An 18,821-nucleotide genomic window follows, 5' to 3' on the forward strand; every position below is an offset into this window, starting at 1 on the left:
CTTTATCATTTGTATTTAATGCTCAGTGCTTTTTTTTTTTTACTAGTCTTCCATCAGACAAAGGACATGCTCTCTATTCTCTTTATTTTCCCTAAGATTGAATAAAGCATTCAAAACAGGAAAAAAAAAAAGAAACAAATCAGAATTTTTTGCTTAAATATTTTGAAAAATGTGTTGTTACTATATAAAGTCCTCTTAAAACGGGGGGGGGGGGCATTGTCCCCTTTAATCCGCCCATAGGCGAGGAACGCCCTGTCGTAGTATCTTTAAAGACAAATGATAATAGAGGAATTTCAATCAAATATGATGGGAAATTGGAGCCCCCCCCCTCTCTCCCCGCTTCCCTTTCGTATGGATGCTATTGCGTTTGACAAATTAAATATAATTAAAATATTTGGGAAACTTTTTGTTTGGCGATAACAAATCGCTCTATAACACAGTTGTATTCCCATTAAACAGTTGAAATATAGAACAACAGACTGAGAACTACTTCAAAGTTCCTTTGCCGTTAAAAACTGTTTAAAACTAACGCAAGTAGCATGAAAAAACTGACGCGAGTCCGAGTGAGAAATTAGCAAAGAGATAAAGCCACAAACAAGGCTACAAGGCATTATTTGGCGACCAAATTAGTTTCTTGGAGCGCCCTTTTTCGTTTTTAGAATAAATACCCATGCCGTAAATGTAGCTTTAGTTTCTTGTGATCAAAATTACATTATTTCGCTAAGTAATCTCTTTCTAATGTTCGATGAAATTGAACGTTTTGCTTTTCAATTGTCTTGGAAAGGCTATTTCTTTTAGCGTTTTTAACGAAAGAACACATCAAAAAGCAGCGGGTGTTGTGGGGGATTAAAAAAAGGATATCAAAACAAGTATGTATTTCTTTGGTTTTTAAGGGCTAACTTTTGTGCGGGTTCATTGTTATTTAATAATTCATGTTTGTTTAAACATGTCTGTCAATTGAGTACTTAATTGCTATTTCAGAAACACCATGAGGCATTTTTTTTTTGAGGAAACGCGTTAAGAGTGGTTTTTGTCGTATTTATCAAAGGAGGAATCGATTGATGCAGAAAAGAAATAAGTCCCAGAATCACAGCTATAAGCTCTATTTAGGGGTCATAATCTTCATTTAGTGCAGAAAGAACCAGGGGTGCCCCCCTAAAGGCAAGTGCGAACCCCCGACAATATCGCGAGACCCTCCAAAGCAAGAGCCCCCCCCCCAAAATGAGAAAAACACCCCTCAAAACAGTCCCCCTAAAAATTTCAATGACGCAGTTCGCACCATGACCCCCCCCCCTCCCCCAAGTGGACACCACTGGAAAGGACACAAGTCATTGATACGATTCCCAACACAAAAAAGTTTCATTAGTTGAACTCATGCACGTGTTAAAATAACTGATCCATTATCTACAATATTGTTTATTATTGCAATGCGAAAATTTGAATCGTTTAAGTCAAGTAAAAGTCTACTTGCGGTCAGTAAAAAAAAAGACTTTTGTTCCGCTATAATAACCAGATAAACAGATCCTTAACAAAAAAAAAAAAGTGTCTACATACAGGAATGGCGACCACGAGGGAGGGCAATGCCGTAGATTACTACATTAAAATTTGAAGGGGTCTTCGTTTCTTTTTGGAGGTGGGTAGCTCCTTAGGGATTTTAGGGGTAGTATTTTTTAAATACATCAAATACAAACAAAACTTATTTTCGTACGCAAATAACCTGAATTCCGTCAAATGCGTGAGAAGTACGGCAAAACGAAAATTAAGCTCTGTAAACAGGTATAATTATAACGAAACTGCTTTAAATGTAAATGACTAATTTGAGCAGATTGAACTAGAAGGTATCGCACCTCTCCAAGGAAAGTGAGACACATAAACATTTGGGAAAAACGTACTAGCTATTGATTTAAAATCAAAATTTAATGCTTTTTCTTCCCACAAAACTCGCAAAGTTAGCTTAAATTTTCTGGCGCGTAGGAATTGCAATACCGAACCAGAAACTCATACCGGTTTTCGCTATTTTAAAACGTGATACTGGAATATCGGTATTAATACCAAGCTGAAATTTCTCAAAAAATGCTTGAAAACACATTGTTTCGTTGCCACATTTCATAATTTTGTACAAAAATTGTATTATTTATGAAAACGTAATGTGATCAAATATAAAATAAAGGAACAAGTATCATAATAAAAAATCAACAATAGTAAAAACCATAATACATCTATTGTATTGTTTCTCAGCCTGGAACCTATTTTAGGGCTGAACCTTCCAACAGTTCAAAATACTCTTTCTAAATTCACGCAAGTACTGTTAACAGTGTGCGATACACCTCCTGTAATTGTTTAGAAGTTCTTCATCTTCTAATAATTTGGTCTCTTGCGGGTTATTTTTGGATAAATAAGTTAAATTGAAAATCCTTTAATTGAAACTATATATTATTTTCAACTAAAACCGAAAATACCGGTATTTTATCTCAGCAAATTGCAGAATTTGCTCGAAATACCGGTATTGGGTATTCCGGTATACCGGTATTGCAATCACTACTGGCGCTTGACGGCGTAAAAACTATACAATCAATAGTGACACATCATTAATAAAAAGTTCCTAATTAAGAAATTTTTTTTCGAGCTTCTAAGTGGGCATTATCAATTTAGACAACAAAACTAACCCAGTAAACATCACATCATTTTTTTTGTCCAATTGAAATATTTGAGGTTAAATTAGGGGCGTGCACGGGGGGGGGGGGAGAAGGGATACTTGTTAGCCCGGGCCTAAGCCTGAAGGGGCCCAATATTTTAAAAAATAGGGGTGAAATATAGGGGAAACAATATGGAGGGGCCCATAAAAAGTCATTTGTGACAGGCCCCAAAATTTCTGTGCATGCCCTTGTGCTAAATCCCTTAAAACTACTGTAGCGTAAAACTTTGATTTTCACAAATGTTACTTTTTTGAGTTGTATGACTTTCCTTGCCAGGGCGACTTGCCATGCGATAAGTAATTTGATTTCAGACGAAATGGGGTTGTATGGAAAGCAAAATAGTTAAAATATTGAACTATTTTAACTATTTTGGACTTAAAAGGTCTCATAGTGTATGATCGTAAATTATAGTTCAATCATGCATCACATCTGAATACATGGACAGCAACGAAAATTGAAATAGGAGAGCCAAAGTAGACAAAATTATGTCAGAACCAAAAGTCGATGTCTGCCTGAAAAGCTATCTAACAATAGCATATTCATTTAACTTCAGTTTCTAAAGAAAAAAAAAAGAAAAAGGAATATATAGTTGGCAGGAACAAAAGGATAAATGGCGAATGCCGAAAAGGAAATGAAGGGGGTAATTATGAAACTCAAAAGGAGGAAAAGTCACTTATAAATAAAGAATCGACTTTTTTCTTGTTGAGATACGCTTATCAGTGAGCTTACAGAGCCTTTTCAGTTACTCGAGTTGTAAAATTTGTGTTCAGTTTTAAATTATACAGAATGTGGTGGCAAAGAACTACAGAGCTAACGTAGGTAGTAGGCCATTCGTATGCGACTTCATTGTTAAGAGTAGGGAAACTAGGGAGACTTGATCCAATTTTTGTGGTTTTATTTTCCGTTTCTTTTGTAGAGTAGTTAAAACGAAATAAAAAATATTCATAAATAGTTTGTTGTTTTCCACATTATTGTAGTTAAAAACAATAGCATAAATCTAAATAGAAATGGCGAAAAAAAAAAAAAATACATTCCTCAAGTCTGCATATGGGTCAAGTTTCCCTAGATCTAGGGAGATGGGAGATTTGACCCACAACACTTGGGAAACATAATCCTCTTCATGAACGTAAAACTCAAAGATATTGAAATAAAAAACGCAGGCTTGATGGTGTTTTTTTGTTTTAATAAGTCATACTTGAAGTAAATCCACAAAATGTTCACTCTTTAAGTGAAGTGTTACATATATTTGTTAATTATCAGCAGAAAAGCAGAGATCGAATTCGAAACTTTTGTCAGCTCAAACCTAAACAATATTTAAGATATTTTATTAAGTAACAAATCATTGGGCTTGGAGATTATTAGTATTTTAGTTATTTGTCAAAAAAAAAAAAAAAAAAAAACAATTTATTCACTAAAGTATTAGACATTTTAATCATTCATTAAGTTAAAAAAAAAAAAAAAATCAGGCCTTCATATTCACAATACTAGAGTTATTGCTTAGATAAAATAAAATCATTAAGCCTAAATCAAAATATTTTAGTTATTCATAAATAAAAAGTCATTGAAAAAACATCAAATTTGTCTTTGGATCAAGTCTCTCTAGTTGGCTTGGGTCAAAGCTCCCTAGGTAGCTTTCTTTTGTTTACCTTAACTTCTTAGCAACTTAAAGTTATATAAAACTTCTGGCATATCAATATATAGGGTCGGTGGTGGTAAAGCCCCGCGTGGGGTAAAAACCCGCCCCGACATTTTAACTTGATCACCTTGGAGTAAGAAATTTACCTCTAGGTGCTGGGTTTGTCCTATTGTCCTATGGAAACCTATTGATCAATGAAATTTTGTCCTGACTAGGCACTCCAGAGACGAGAAAGAGGGATAAGTCTGTTTTTTACTACTTTGATCTAACTTTTCTAATAAAGGGTGTCCCAAAATTAACGCAAGATTTGAATTTGCCACCATTTTTTTCCATAAATTATTGGCAGCCATGAAAAAAGAACAATTTGACAGTTGAAGAGTTTAGGGTTAGTAAAAATGGGGGTATTATTGTACCATACAGCTAGAGAGAGTGAAACATTTCAATTACTGCATAAGGCATTTCCTAGTCGCGTACTCTCTCATTTCGGTGATCAGAATTGGCACCCTAGATCGTGTGATTTAACATTATTAAATTTTTTCTTTATGGGGTTATTTGAATTCAAAGGTCTATGTCAACAAACCCACAACCACCCGTGCATTACCGTGTTGCGATACCGAGCGCCAATAACAGTAACTGCTTGACCAGCCTCAACTTTCATTATTTTTGAAACAATTGTTCAATAATGAAAGCGCGTTATTGTATCTTATAACGCTCCATTTTTGATTACCCTAAACTCTCAGCTGTCAAATTGTTCTTTTTTCAGGGTTGCCAACCATTTATTGCAAAAAATAGCGGCAAATTCAAATCTTGCATTAATTTTGGGACACCCTTTACATTATTTTGAACATTGTAAAATGTAGAATTTGAAAAGAAAAATCAATGAATTACACGTTCATACTGGTACATTAAAGCTTCACTTTCGCGTGAAAACAGTTATTCTATAATGGCTGCTTAAAAGCAACATGGCGCGTTTTTCAGAAAGTGACAAAATGGGGAAAATCCCCGCAGTTGTTTTGGGGTAAAACCCCGCATCTCTAAAAGGGGAAGGATTCTCTCCATTCAGCTGAAAATTGTCTCTTTTTTGAAATATTATTAATATTTTTGTTTAGCATGTGTTTCGTAAAACTTATTCAACTTAAAAAATCAATTGTTGGTGGACATTACTCATGAAGGATTTACTCATGGATTTACACATGAAGTTTTAATTTGGATAAGTTTGTTAGGAAAAATCTTACATTCAACACTTACATCTTTTACAATTAAAATGTGCTTTCATTATGTAAAAATTTTTTCTCTTTTTTTTGAACATTTACGTATATTTAATTTTTTGTTCTAATACCTTCAGAAGAAAAAAATTCAGAACCATGATAAATGTCGAGCTTAATGAAGCACGCAACTACATTCTTACATTCTTACATTCATCATTCATCATTCTTCATTACAAATCTTACATTCAACACTTACATCTTTTACAATTAAAATGTGCTTTCATTATGTAATAATTTTTTCTCTTTTTTTTGAAAATTTACGTACATTTAATTTTTTGTTCTAATACCTTCAGAAGAAAAAAATTCAGAACCATGATAAATGTCGAGCTTAATGAAGCACGCAACTAAATTGCAGGCATTTCTTCGTTCTGCATGGTAGACATTCAAGTTAGGTTCAAAAATATCGATTGAAGACATCTCTGAAAAATGGAACAAAAGCTTGGGACTTCAAAGAAGAAACAGATTTTCCTATCATTTCGAGTTGAACCGAAGAGAATAACTCGAAGCTTATCCCTGCACAATGAGGCCCAGATAACTTCAATATGACAAAAAGGGGGAGGGTACACTCTCAGAAATGGACTTTCAAATTTGACGAAATTTTCTTCGTTTTTGACGAAACCACTTCCAGGGATATGCTCCGAGCGAACATTTCGTCAAAATGAAGAAACTGCTTTTGTTAGTGGTTTGAGGATGCGAATTTCGTCAAATGTAACGAAATATTTCTTCATTCTAGTTTCATCAAATTAACAATCATTTTCGTAGTTTTGAGAGCATTAGTTTCGTCAAATTAATTTCGTCGTATATGAGGACGTTAATTTCGTAAATTTTTAAGAAAATTTATTTCCTTTTTTTTCCCCTTTGAGCACATTAGTTTTTTTTTTTTTTTTTTTTGAGAATACAGTCGAACCTCGTTAATTCGAACACGCTTAAAACAAATAACTGCTGAAATGAACTTTTTTGCAATCCTTGTCTTATTGTTTATTGTATAAAGCGAACCACGTTTTATAATAATCGATTTTAATGGTTCCTTTAAGTTCGTTATAACGAGGTTCGACTGTATTTTAAAAGATTTGTGTGCGTGTGATCAAATCCTAACTTCAGAATCTTACCACCGTAGTTTCCCACTTTATTGCATATAGTCACTTTCACAGGCCCGTCATTTACGGGGTCAGGGGGTCAATTGATCCCCTCCCCCCCTCCCGTCGTGATTTTTGAACATTCATATTTTTACACATGATTGGCCGTTGTTTTAGTTCGTTTTCTGTAAAATTTTTATTGAGTACAGACTCTTTGTCATATTTGGGAAAAAATTGAAACAACGGGCCTGCAGCCCCCCCCCCCCCCCCATAAAAAAAGACAAGTAATTGTTAAAAAAAGAGGCACATAAAATATGTCAAGCAAATTTTTATTTATGTAAAAATGCAAACAAACAACTTCTTAAAAAAGGTAAAACAAATCATAGCAGATTGAACTCCCCATGGTATCTAATTAACCTCCCCCCCCCATAATGGGGTTTTCCTTCAAAAAATCTAATTTTTGTCGGATATTTTCCAAATTTGGCACAGAGGTTCGTTATTTGAGGCTCGGGAATTCACACAAGGTCGTTTATGTCCCTCTATGTGGGGGGGTGGGGGGGACAGACGACCCCGCATTGGGGGTTCTCCGTATTAAAAAAAGTTTTTGTCCGATCTTTTTTAAATTTGCCACAGAGGTTCTTAGATGCTCAAGAATCACGCAGGGTAGTTTTCATCACTTTATAAAGGGGGGGGGGGGGGTCCTTGAAAAAATCCAATTTTTGTCGGATCTTTCCAAAATTTGACACATAGGCTCTTTGATGCTCGGGGATTCACGCAGGGTGATTTTCGGCCTTCTATGGGGGGGGGGGGCAACCCCTATAGTAGTTTTCCTATAAAAAATTCAGTTTTTGTTGGATCTTTCCGAATTTGGCTGAGTTTCGTTATTTGATGCTCAGGAATTCTCATAGGGTGGTTTTCTTTCCGCAATGGGGGGCAACCCCCATACGGGAGGGGTTCTTATAAAAAAACAGTTTTTATCATATCTTTTCCAAATTTGGAACAGAGGTCCTCTGATGCTCGGGAATTCACACATGATAGTTTTCAACCCTCCATGATGAGGAGGGGGGAGCAACAGCAACCCCGCATTGGGGGTTCTCCTTATATAAAAAAAGTTTTTGTCCGATCTTTTCTAAATTTGCCATAGAGGTTCTTTGATGCTCAGGAATTCACGGAGGTTAGCTTTCCTCAATGTATGGGTGGGGGGGCAACCCCGATGGGGATTTTCCTTGAAAAAAAATCAGTTTTTTGTCAAATCTTTCCAAAAATTTGGCATAGAGGTTCGTTCATTGATGCTCAGGAATTCTCATAGAGTAGTTTTCGCCCCGCTACGGGGGACAACCACCAAATGAGGGGTTTTCTTACAAAAAACCAGTTTTATCATGTCTTTTCCAAAATTGTCACAGATGTCCTTTGACGCTCGGGAATTCCCGTTTTCGTCCCGCTATGGAGTGGGAAACCACGTGTGTGTATGTGGGGGGGGGGGGGTCTGATCTGTTCCGAATTTCGTACATTTGTCTTTTAATGTTTCGGAATTCTCAAGTGTAGTTTTCATCCCGCTATGTGTGGCAAACCCCATAGGAGTTTTCCTTATAAAAATCCAGTTTTCGTCGGATCTTTTCCAGATTCGGCCCAGATATCCTTTGATGCTGGAAATCCACATAGGATAGTTTCCCATGGGGTAGTATTCATATGGGGTACTACCCCATGTGATTAAAGAACCTATGTGCCAAATTAGAAAAAGATCTGACAAAAGCCTGGATTTTTGTAAGGAAAAACTTCCCTAATTGGGGAGGGGGTGCCCCTAAAGGGGAAAGAATATTTCAAACTGTTTGAACTTTATCGCTACACCGCGATGCAAGGATGGTGATGCATCACGATGTGGAAATTCCTACATCACCCTGCCCCTACTAGGAATATAAAAGTGCTACTTCCTCAGCAGATATTGGGTTCTGGAAAAATAAATCATGTGCTACTTTTATGCACAGTTAGATCGATAGATGCTCGAAAGAAAATTGCTGAAAAGTTTCTTCTTCATTGAATCGCATGAAGAAATTCCAGAAAAAAAAAAAAAAAAAGATTTTTATCCAACTTATACCACAAATTTCAAAGAAAAAGTACAATAAAATGGACACCTTTAAGTTAGTACATATTTGTTCTAAAATTAGATACAGAAAATAAAATTAGATAATCTTAAGAAAAAGCTTACCTTTTTCAAATTAATTATTTGTTTTATTAATTTTGCTTGTATGTAGAATGTTTATTTGGCCAAATTTATGTTTAATACAGGAACTTTATTATTGCATGCATTTCATACTTTGAAAACAATTCTCTGCCAAAATTGCAAAAGGTATTTGAAAATATAAATCTTAAAAAAATGCAGATGTGAAATAAATCTTTTGGTAAAATTAATTTAGTGTAATGTTTGTTAAATAATTATAAAAATATATCTTTGCTTTTTACCCCTAAGTTTTTATTTTTATTTCCAAACATGTGTAACATGAAATCAATGTATAATATACGAACACTTAGAATATTGTTATAATTAGGAAAAAGTCTTCGTCTGTCCTTGTTCCGATTATCTCCGTGATGTTGGATCCATCCTAAAAGAGTTTTAAAAAGAGAATATATACATAATAAGTAAAAGTTTAAGTCGATGGGTGTATGCCCTCATGCACATGGATCTTTTTTCTATTTCGAGGAAAGTTTTACGATTAAATTCAGCAGTTTATTTCTGAAATAAAACATGTTTTCACGATTTCTTTCAAAATCTGAGGGTTTTTTTTTTTTTTTCTTAAGTTAAAATGCTACGATTCGCTTGTGACTTTGAAAAGCATCTGATTTAATTTTCATATTTTTCAAAATATATGATTATTTCAATGCTGACAGCTTTTTTTCAAGCAGATTGCAAGAATGAGTTATTTTTACAGCGGATGAACAAAATTTTTATTTAGGCAGCTAGACTCTCAGTTAGTTTCTGAAATTAATTTCTGAATAATATTCTAGAATTAGAGTTTCTTCAATTTATCGAGAATCATCATTATTTAGCCATTAAACGAGTTAATTCTTTTGCACATCAAGTCGTGAATTTTCATTTTTTTTTTTTGAGTTATAAAAAAAATCAAAAGTGCGAAAATTGTTGATCTGTGATTTTTTTTAAATTTATTTTTTATTTTAACCGATAGCCAAAATACACCGTTTTTTTCCGATTCTCGTGTTCCGTTTTCTTCACGAATGTTTTCTGAAGTACTCTCCTCCCCCCCCCCTACCTAAATTAGTTCCAATAAAGTACTTATGAATTAAGTAGTACTGAAACTGGTGATTATGATTTTATTTGCACATTTTTCAGAGATTTTATTGTGCTATGTTATCAATAAACAACATTTACTTACCGAGCTTTACCTTCTTAAACCACTATCAAATTAGAGTCAAAAACCCAGGGCTCCAACACTCGAAGCCACGCTCCATTTCATAAGATAACTAGTAATTACATAAAGCTACTTTCTAGCTGATGGATAGGGATTTAGTAGAAAAAAAAAACTGATTTTTCTGCTATACTGGGGATAGAGTACTTACAAAATGAGGCGTAGCTTAAGGGAGTGTGTACTTCGGATTTTTTTAACTCAGCTGGTAATGATTTTAAGAGGGAATGCTTGCCAAGTAAAGTTGTTAATTGATAGTATGGTACCTTGAAATCTTTAAAAAATATTCAAACAAAATCATAAAATCATCAGAATTAATCACTAGTACAAAAATATTCAAACGTAGCTCTACTTACTAGTTTGGGACGGAGACGAAGGGAGTATGACTTTTTAACTAAGAATATTTGATTTTTAAAATATGCAATTTTCACGCAGTAAATAAAAAAACGCCAAGGAAGAAGAGCTGCCAAAGATAGGGGAAACCCAATAACAAAGTGCACTTTCTTGTTTGTTTGTGTCTTGAGAACTAATTGACTGATATCAATGGATTTTTTTTCAAAGGTATATAATGAAAATAGGGACTAATGTGGTGAGCTAAGCTTGTTACATATATAAAGCTTATCATATATTTTCATTATCCTTTTAATTTTTCATATATTTTCATTATCCTTTCAATTTTTCAATTGAAGTTCGGTTAAATTTTCAGACATTTTACTTTATATCCAGCAAAATCACAACTTCAACTAAAAGATTTGGATTTATTGGAAGTTCATCTATAAAATGCTTCTTAGTCTGATTTAATGTAGACCGGGATTTCTCACTTTTTGTTGACAATATCTTGAGGCGGCAAATATGGCAATAAAATTAATGCTGCATTTATTTTAGCTGTAGAAACTATGTATAATGGAAAAATTCATAATTATGACAAATCATGTAACCCAAATTGACATAGAAAAACTTATAAATTTAGTGCATGAAGTGGGAAAATAAACAACAAAAAATGCTTATTATTATTACAATTTTCAAACATGCTATAGGATCTTTTCTTTTTTTCTTTTTAAATCGAGGTTAAACATTAAAACTTCACTTCAATAATTTATTTTAATTTGCGGAAAAATTGAAAAAATATTGAAAATATTCTGCTGAAATATCAAGCACAAAGATAGAGTTCTTTATGGAAATTAATATTTTCTCTATCTTAAAATGATTTCATCAAATTGATATTTACTTTACTTCATGTTTTATGCAAGTAAAAAAAAAAGGCTGCACAAATAATGAACATAAGCACCTATTGCTAGAAACATCTGCCGCAGGGAAAGAGATTATATAAACAACGTGGGGTAAGCTGGTAAGCATATTGGGGGATTGGTATATAGTATTTGCTTAAGAAAATAAAAATGCAGAATGAAACAAATTTGAATTATTAAACTAAAAAATACACTTCGTTTAACAGAATTATTTTCTTAAAATTCATTGAGGAGAATGAAAACACATAACCATGTAATATATTCCATGTTGAAATTAAAAGTTTCAAAGTTCTATGCCTTTTATAAAAGCGCTGTATTTATCATCTGTGTTAGTTAAGCTACGGTGGAGGGTTTTTTTTTTTTTTTGTAAGTTTAAATTCGTACAAACTCTTTAGTCATGTTTGTAATTTTTTGTAACGAAATAAAGGAAGTACGCTTTTGGAAACAAATGTCAACAAACCAACATTTTCTTTTACAAATAAAAAAAAAAAAAAACAACGCTAGCTAAGCCTAACGTGGAGATGACTCAAAGTTAACACACACAGAATTCTAAACCTAATCGAACCGTTCATTTTCAATTTTAATGTGTTTTAAATACTACTATAAACACAACACTAAACAAAAATGTAACAATACACAAAAGAAGGCACATTGCACATACAAATTTCAATAAATACTAACCTTTTTTATGAATCCTTTAGAATAAATTGAGGTAAGATAATTTAACGAGCAAGTACAAGATTGAAACGAAAACTCCCAGAATGCACTGCAATGTGATGAAATCGGGACGAAATAATTTCGTGAAAATTTTGAGATTTCTGGTTTCGTCAAATATCACGTGATTCGGTGACGAAAGGATCGTCGAAAATAACGAAATAGTGCTCGAGGATTGCCGGATCGTCAAAATTGAGCGTTTCATTTTTGACAGTGTGGGGGGAAATTATTGTTAATTTCGATGTAAACTCAAGTGGTGTTATAATTTGTCCGACACTTGGCAATATATCGCCAGTCTTTTGGTCGCCAAGTTTTGTCGCCAACTTGGCGACAAATTTTTTTTTTTAAATCTGGTTTTAATTTGGTCACTGTTGGTGATATTTAGAGAGTAAACTATTGAATCACATTAAAATTGCCAATAATGGGAAAATGACATTAAATTGGAGTTAAAGGAAGTCATTTGATGCACACATCAGCTCGTTTCTTTATACATTAAAATAGTTTTGTCATTGCAATATTTCACTCAATCGTTAAATAAAAAAACACTAAAAGATTCAACTCTTGTTCTAACTAGCTTACAAAAGGTTGTTCGAATAATTTCGTCTATTACACGAACAAAATGGCTTTGGAGTGATAAATAAATTTGATACACGCAAAACTACCCTTACAATAGAGACTTTCTGAGAAAAGTTTGCTCAAAGTTGGAATTTTAAAAAAATCTAGAATCGAAGATCTTTTATAATCGTCTCTAATAAAAACAAAGTTATATTTTTAGAGCAATCCACTGACTAGTTTCCTTTTATATACGTGTTAACTTTTTGCTAGTAAAAGATACTTTGTTGGGTCTTATTTTCAAAGGAGAAAATAGGGCATCGATGCGAAAATGTATGATACATTTTCCACCCAAAATAAATTTATCCGGTTTTGTATCTCTAACTAGTACATTACTTTCAAATCGTGAAAGATTTGATTCTGATTTTGCCGTTCAAGCGGACCGCTTTATCTTATAATGAGGTTCAGATGGAAGAAGATAAAGATTCGAGTTTGACATAAAACAAATAAATCGAAAATATGGCTTTTACTTCGAAGATGCCGGTCTAAAATTTATATCCCATAAGAGGATAGTTGGAGAGAATGTATTTTTAGATGCTTTTTTTTCTTGAGCAAATGCTTTTGCTTGGAGTGATACATTTTGAGCTTTTTTATTCGAAAGAGGGTCCTTTAATTTTTTTTTCGATATTAAATTTATAAAACACGCTATTTGTATTAAAAAAACTTCTTAAAGATTCGATACCGAGGGAGAGAAAAATTAATTCATAAATTGTACGAAACTTGATTTTACACAAAAAATTTCTTGGTTATTAGGGAGTGTGTTGACTCAAAGACATGCCATCGTTTCAAATGCTCAAGACAACGACTAACTGCGCATGCTTTCAATCTGAAGCTTGTACAGTGCTGGTATAAAAAATTGCATCACCCTCGCATTTTCATAACAATGGGATTATGTGAGAAGTTTTGGTCGACCGATTAACGATGAATGTATGTGAAATTCGGCAAAATTAATGAAATAAACATTTAACAGCAGGAATCCGGTCATTGTTTACGTAGATCGGAGCGGTTTCCGGGCCAAGGCAAACTGCTGACCCCATGCTCATTTCTCCATTTCTGAACCTGCGTGTGAGTTTAGAGGAAAAAAAATTCTTGTTAATTTAAGTCTAATGGCAGGATTAAGGTTTTTGAATCGTTACTTACCAGTCTTGCCCTATGGAACGGAGCAGAATCATCCTGGAAAATGACGTTTAGAACTGAAGTAATGCGAACCCGGATAGTAGGAAGCAATTTGTTCTCAAATGCCAATATACACCTGGGCCTCGCACAAAGTGAAGCCCAGCAACTCCTTGATCAGAAATCCATCCCCAAATCATCTGGGATACGGGATGCTTGACTGTGTGTTGAATGCAGTCGGGATGATATTCCTCTCCTTTGCGGCGCGGGTGATGCAATTTTTTTACCACCACTGTCCATTAAGGAGACTTTGAAAGGTTTTATCGAGACAGCGTGAAAATGTATAAACGCAAACCTTTATAATTCAAAGCAAGTAAAATATGAAAAAAATGGAAAACGACTACCATTGAGAAACGAAGTAAGAGTAGGAAAAACAGAATTACGAAAAAACAATCAACAGTTTGGAGACACGTGTTTCGGGGCTTCAAGAAACTTTTTTTTCAATGCAGGAAAGTGAAATTTCGGTGAATATTTATTCGACAAAAACACCGAGATAAACGGTTTAAATCGTTCTATAATTTAAATAGCAAAAAATTCCCCTTTTTTCTCATCAAAACTGTCTTTTGTTCCATCACGCTGTTCTTGTGGCACGATTTTGCATTTAGAAGCACACTTTTTAGCTTTGAAAAATGGATTTCTGAAAACCGCGAAACATGTGTCTGCAATCTTTTGCTAATTTGTGCATTTATACCGTTACTTTTCCTACGTTTAGTAAAAATATGATTACTCAAAGAAAAGAATTTCAAGCTAGCCCAAAAGTGCTAAATAACGAGTCAATAACGGAAAACCAACAGAAAAAGTCATTTTTCGAAGGAAAAAATACACACACATTCATCTTGAAAACAACTCAATAAAATCTGGATTTCGGCAGTTTCAATAATGAAACAAATCTGTCTCAAACTCTTTTATTTTTAAGGCACTTGCTTCGCGTTGCTGAAATCTTTGCGTTGTTTCTGTAGTACGTGTAAGGGCTATTCTACCGTCAAGTGCAGGACAAAAATACGCTTAAATTTAATTAAAATTTCGTCATATCACTTAATATTTTGATAAAACAGGGGTAAGCAATTTTTTTAAATCTTTATATTTGATAGAAAGAAACTCCTGACACAACTATATTTTTGATAAACAATTTTGTTATATTTAAGATAAAATTTATTTCCATGCGTCACGTGCGGGACATCCAAAGTCAACCTCTGGTAACTTGCTTATGAATAAGCTTATATTTTTGCTCTGTTAATACAGCAATACGAAACAGATTGTAGATTTTGAAAGCTATGGTTCAAACGTAAAGGAAACACATCTCATTAGTTTAGAAATAATTATTTAAACCATTGAAAAAAGATATGCATACATCCATTCCATTGAAAATGGTCATTTTGTCCCGCAGGTGACGGTTCCTGTATTTCATAAAAAAAGAAAGAATTTTTGAAGAAAATTTTCGCTTAAGAAGTCACACATGCGTTTGTGATTTCTTAAGCAGCAAAATTTTGTTCATCATACTTTTAAATTATTATTTTTTTTTTATGAAATATATGAAGCGTCACGTGCGGGACAAAATGACCGTTTTCCGTGGAATGGCTCAGTAACATAAAATTTGCTTCTGTAGCTGTATTGTGTATAGGTATCTGCTGTTTTGCAAACTGCCCCAAGCAACAAAATAAAGCAACTAATGTTCTCCAGTTCATAAAACGTAGACTCAAAAGTATGTTTTTCCAAAATACTTATTAAATTCCTCGTCCAAAAGTTAATAAACTAAATTGTATTATAGATCAATATTTAAAAGTTTGCAGCGGTACCAGATTTTTATTCGCTCGAGTACATTTGGATTTCCTTCGATTCAAGATGCAAATGCAAATTCAAGGGCTGAGAAAAGAAAAAAATACCGCCATTGTTGAGTTATATTGTGACTTGTTAAGTTGAAATGTTCAGTCAAAACGTTCAGTTGTCGAGTTTTGAAGCTGCTATGTCGTGAACCCTTTTCTATAAATATATTTACTACTTTTAACTACGAGGGTAGATAAAAAAGTCTTTGCGCCTATTTTTTATTCGCCAAAGACAGGTACATACAGATATTTACAAATATATGTAGCGTACTACTAACTTAAATTATTTCTTCACATAGTCACCACACCGGTTAAGGCAGTTTCCCATCGTAGCACTAAACTAGAGATCCCTCTGCAGTAAATTCTTCCGGCTGCCTGTGGAACCACTGTCAGACCGCGTTCTTGGCTTCTTCGTCATATGTGAATCTCTGTTCTGCCAGAAACTTCTTCCGTGAAGCGAAAACGTGAAAATCACTAGGGAAAGGTCTGGACTGTAGGTGCCCCTTTGAATTGCTATGGGCATTTGTCCGTTGCTTCATACAAAACGAGTAACACTTTTCTGCTCATAAGTTGTGGACGTATGAAGAACAACCGTCATCCTAAATGACTGATAGCAGCTCCGCTCTTGTGAGCAAAAAGTAGATACGGTTGGCACGGTTCAAGGAACTGTCACTGCTGGGAATGTATCTGTTTGCTTCGTATTCACAGCCATATTTTGGCTAAAAAAATAGGCGCAAAGACTTTTTGATTTGCCCTCGTACATATGCACGTAAAATTTACGAAAAAGAAAAAAAAAAACTTTCGAAAATTAATTTGAATTCTGAAATCTTGAATTCAAATTATGTTTTTCGCAATCACGTGTTGCGACAGGGCCCTACTCATTGGGGGCTATTGTTTCTAGAAACAGCTCCTGTCCCCCCAAGCCTACCCCTCCTCCTGGGCGGTTACGTGTGTATAGTTGTGTGTGTGTGTGCAGGCGTGTGTGTATGTGTCAGCACGCGTGCGTGCAGGTGTAGGCTTGTGTGTATGCACGTATGCGTGTGTGTATGAGCGCGCGTGTGTGTAGGACATGGACACCATCGACCAGGAGAAACGTGTTCCAGGAGGCAGTGCTCGGAGCCGCGCCTGCAGAGGCCGGTGGGAGGTGGTGCTGTTGTCCCTGGTCCAAGCTGAAAAAGGAACCACAACATCTAGGACGATCAAATGAAAGCAATAAGCAATTGTGATTGTTAAAAAAAAAAATACCGTAAAGGATAATTGAATTAAATAATACAAAGAAATATAAAACATTGCAAACGGTATTGAATTACTATTTCAAAAATGGCGGCTGTAAGAGGTAAAACCAAGACTGACCTACTCAGGTAGAATATGCCCAGTCCGTCGAGACATCTGCCTAGTCCGCACAAAATTGATTTTCCCCCTTTTTTGGCTAATTTCTTAAATCGCAACAAGATGTCGTATTTGTTCTCTAGAACTGAATTGATCTTTACTAATAATAAAGCTGAAATTCTCTCTGTCCGGATCTCTCTCTGTCTGTCAGGATCTCTATGACGCGCATAGCGCCTAGACCGTTAGGCCGATTTTCATGAAATTTGGCACAGAATGAGTTCGTAGCATGGGAGTGTGCACCTCGAAGCGATTTTTCGAAAATTCGGTTTTGTTCTTTTTTTATTCCAATTTTAAGAACATTTTCCCGAGCAAAATTATCATAAGATGGACGAGTCAATTACCAAGTTATCATAACGTGGAACCGTAACATGGGCAAGCCAATTCGCAAGAAATTCATCATACAATATTTGTAAATATAAAGGCAAACGAAAAGACCTTTTGATTTTCTACTACAGGCAAAGCCGTGCGGGTGCCATTAGTAAATAATAAATGTACAGCAAACGATAAGTTTGCAAATAGCAGTAAAACCAAGATTGCCGCACAGTTATAGAGTGCTGCCAAATAGGACATCATCAGTTTCCAACTGCGATAAATCTGTTACATCGCTAATGCACAGCCACTTTATTTTAAACTCTAGCGGTCATTTCGAATCATACAATCTACTATAAGCTATCACCGCAACGACAACTAAACTGCATGGCTATTGTTCGTTATTTTATGAAATGAAGAGTTAAAAGTATTTTCTCCTAAAAATTTAGTAAATTATTTCTCTTCCGAAAGTTAATAAACAAAACTGCATCATAGCTCAATATTTAATCTTTCGCAGCGGTAGCGGGTCTTTATTCGCTCACGTACATTTAGATTTCTCTAGCTTTTAAGATTCAAATGCAAATTCAGCGTTGAGAAAAGAAAGAAAAAAACCCGCCATTTTACATTGTAGTCACGGAATGAAAGAACTAAGTTCTTTATAAATTTCGGCAGAAGATTTCCACCATGTGTGAAGAATTATGATAATATTCTCTTTTAGTAGTCTCACTAAGTCAAATGCAAATTTTGCGTCGATGTTAAGCGAGTAAGTCGCGATACTTTTTTCCGATGTTTAACATGTTCTCATTTTCTGTCTGCTGTTCTTTCTTAATTACGAATAAAATGCCTTTTTTTTTTCGGAAAACATTAAATATTTGACTTTACGCTTTTAACAGTAGTTAAAATGGTTTTCTTTTATGCACGTTACGGGAGAGGATGAATAAAATAAAGTGAAACAAAGTATTTTACAGCTGATATTTAGGTGAAAGTGGTGTAAAGAACCTGTTCTATTTTTCGATGTCTTTACGTTAATAGTTCATGTCATTATTTAAGTTCATATGCTCAGTTGAATTGTTCAACTGTTGAGAGTTGAAACATTCTAACTCATCTAATAGATGAGTTGAAAATTGTTGAGTTTATTTGAGTCACTAATGGGATTGTTTCCTCCAGTCAAAAGTACAACTTTCAGTCACTGAAATTGAGAGAAAAAGCAAATAATAATAATAATAATAATAATAATAATAATAAAAATAAATAAATGAATAAATAAATAACATGGACCCAGAAAATGCTTTCATTTTCACAACAGTTGTTTTTTATTTAATTTTTTAAAACGTCCGATTTTTTCAAACAAGACGTGGTCTTGATGACGTCACAAATGATGTGCTTAGGCGCAACTGTCTATCGCGTTTCCACGTTGTGATAATCAAGAAACTAATTAAATATTGCGCTCTACGCTTGT

The sequence above is a fragment of the Uloborus diversus genome, chromosome 1 (assembly GCF_026930045.1).
Source record: "Uloborus diversus isolate 005 chromosome 1, Udiv.v.3.1, whole genome shotgun sequence".
NCBI lineage: Eukaryota > Metazoa > Arthropoda > Arachnida > Araneae > Uloboridae > Uloborus > Uloborus diversus.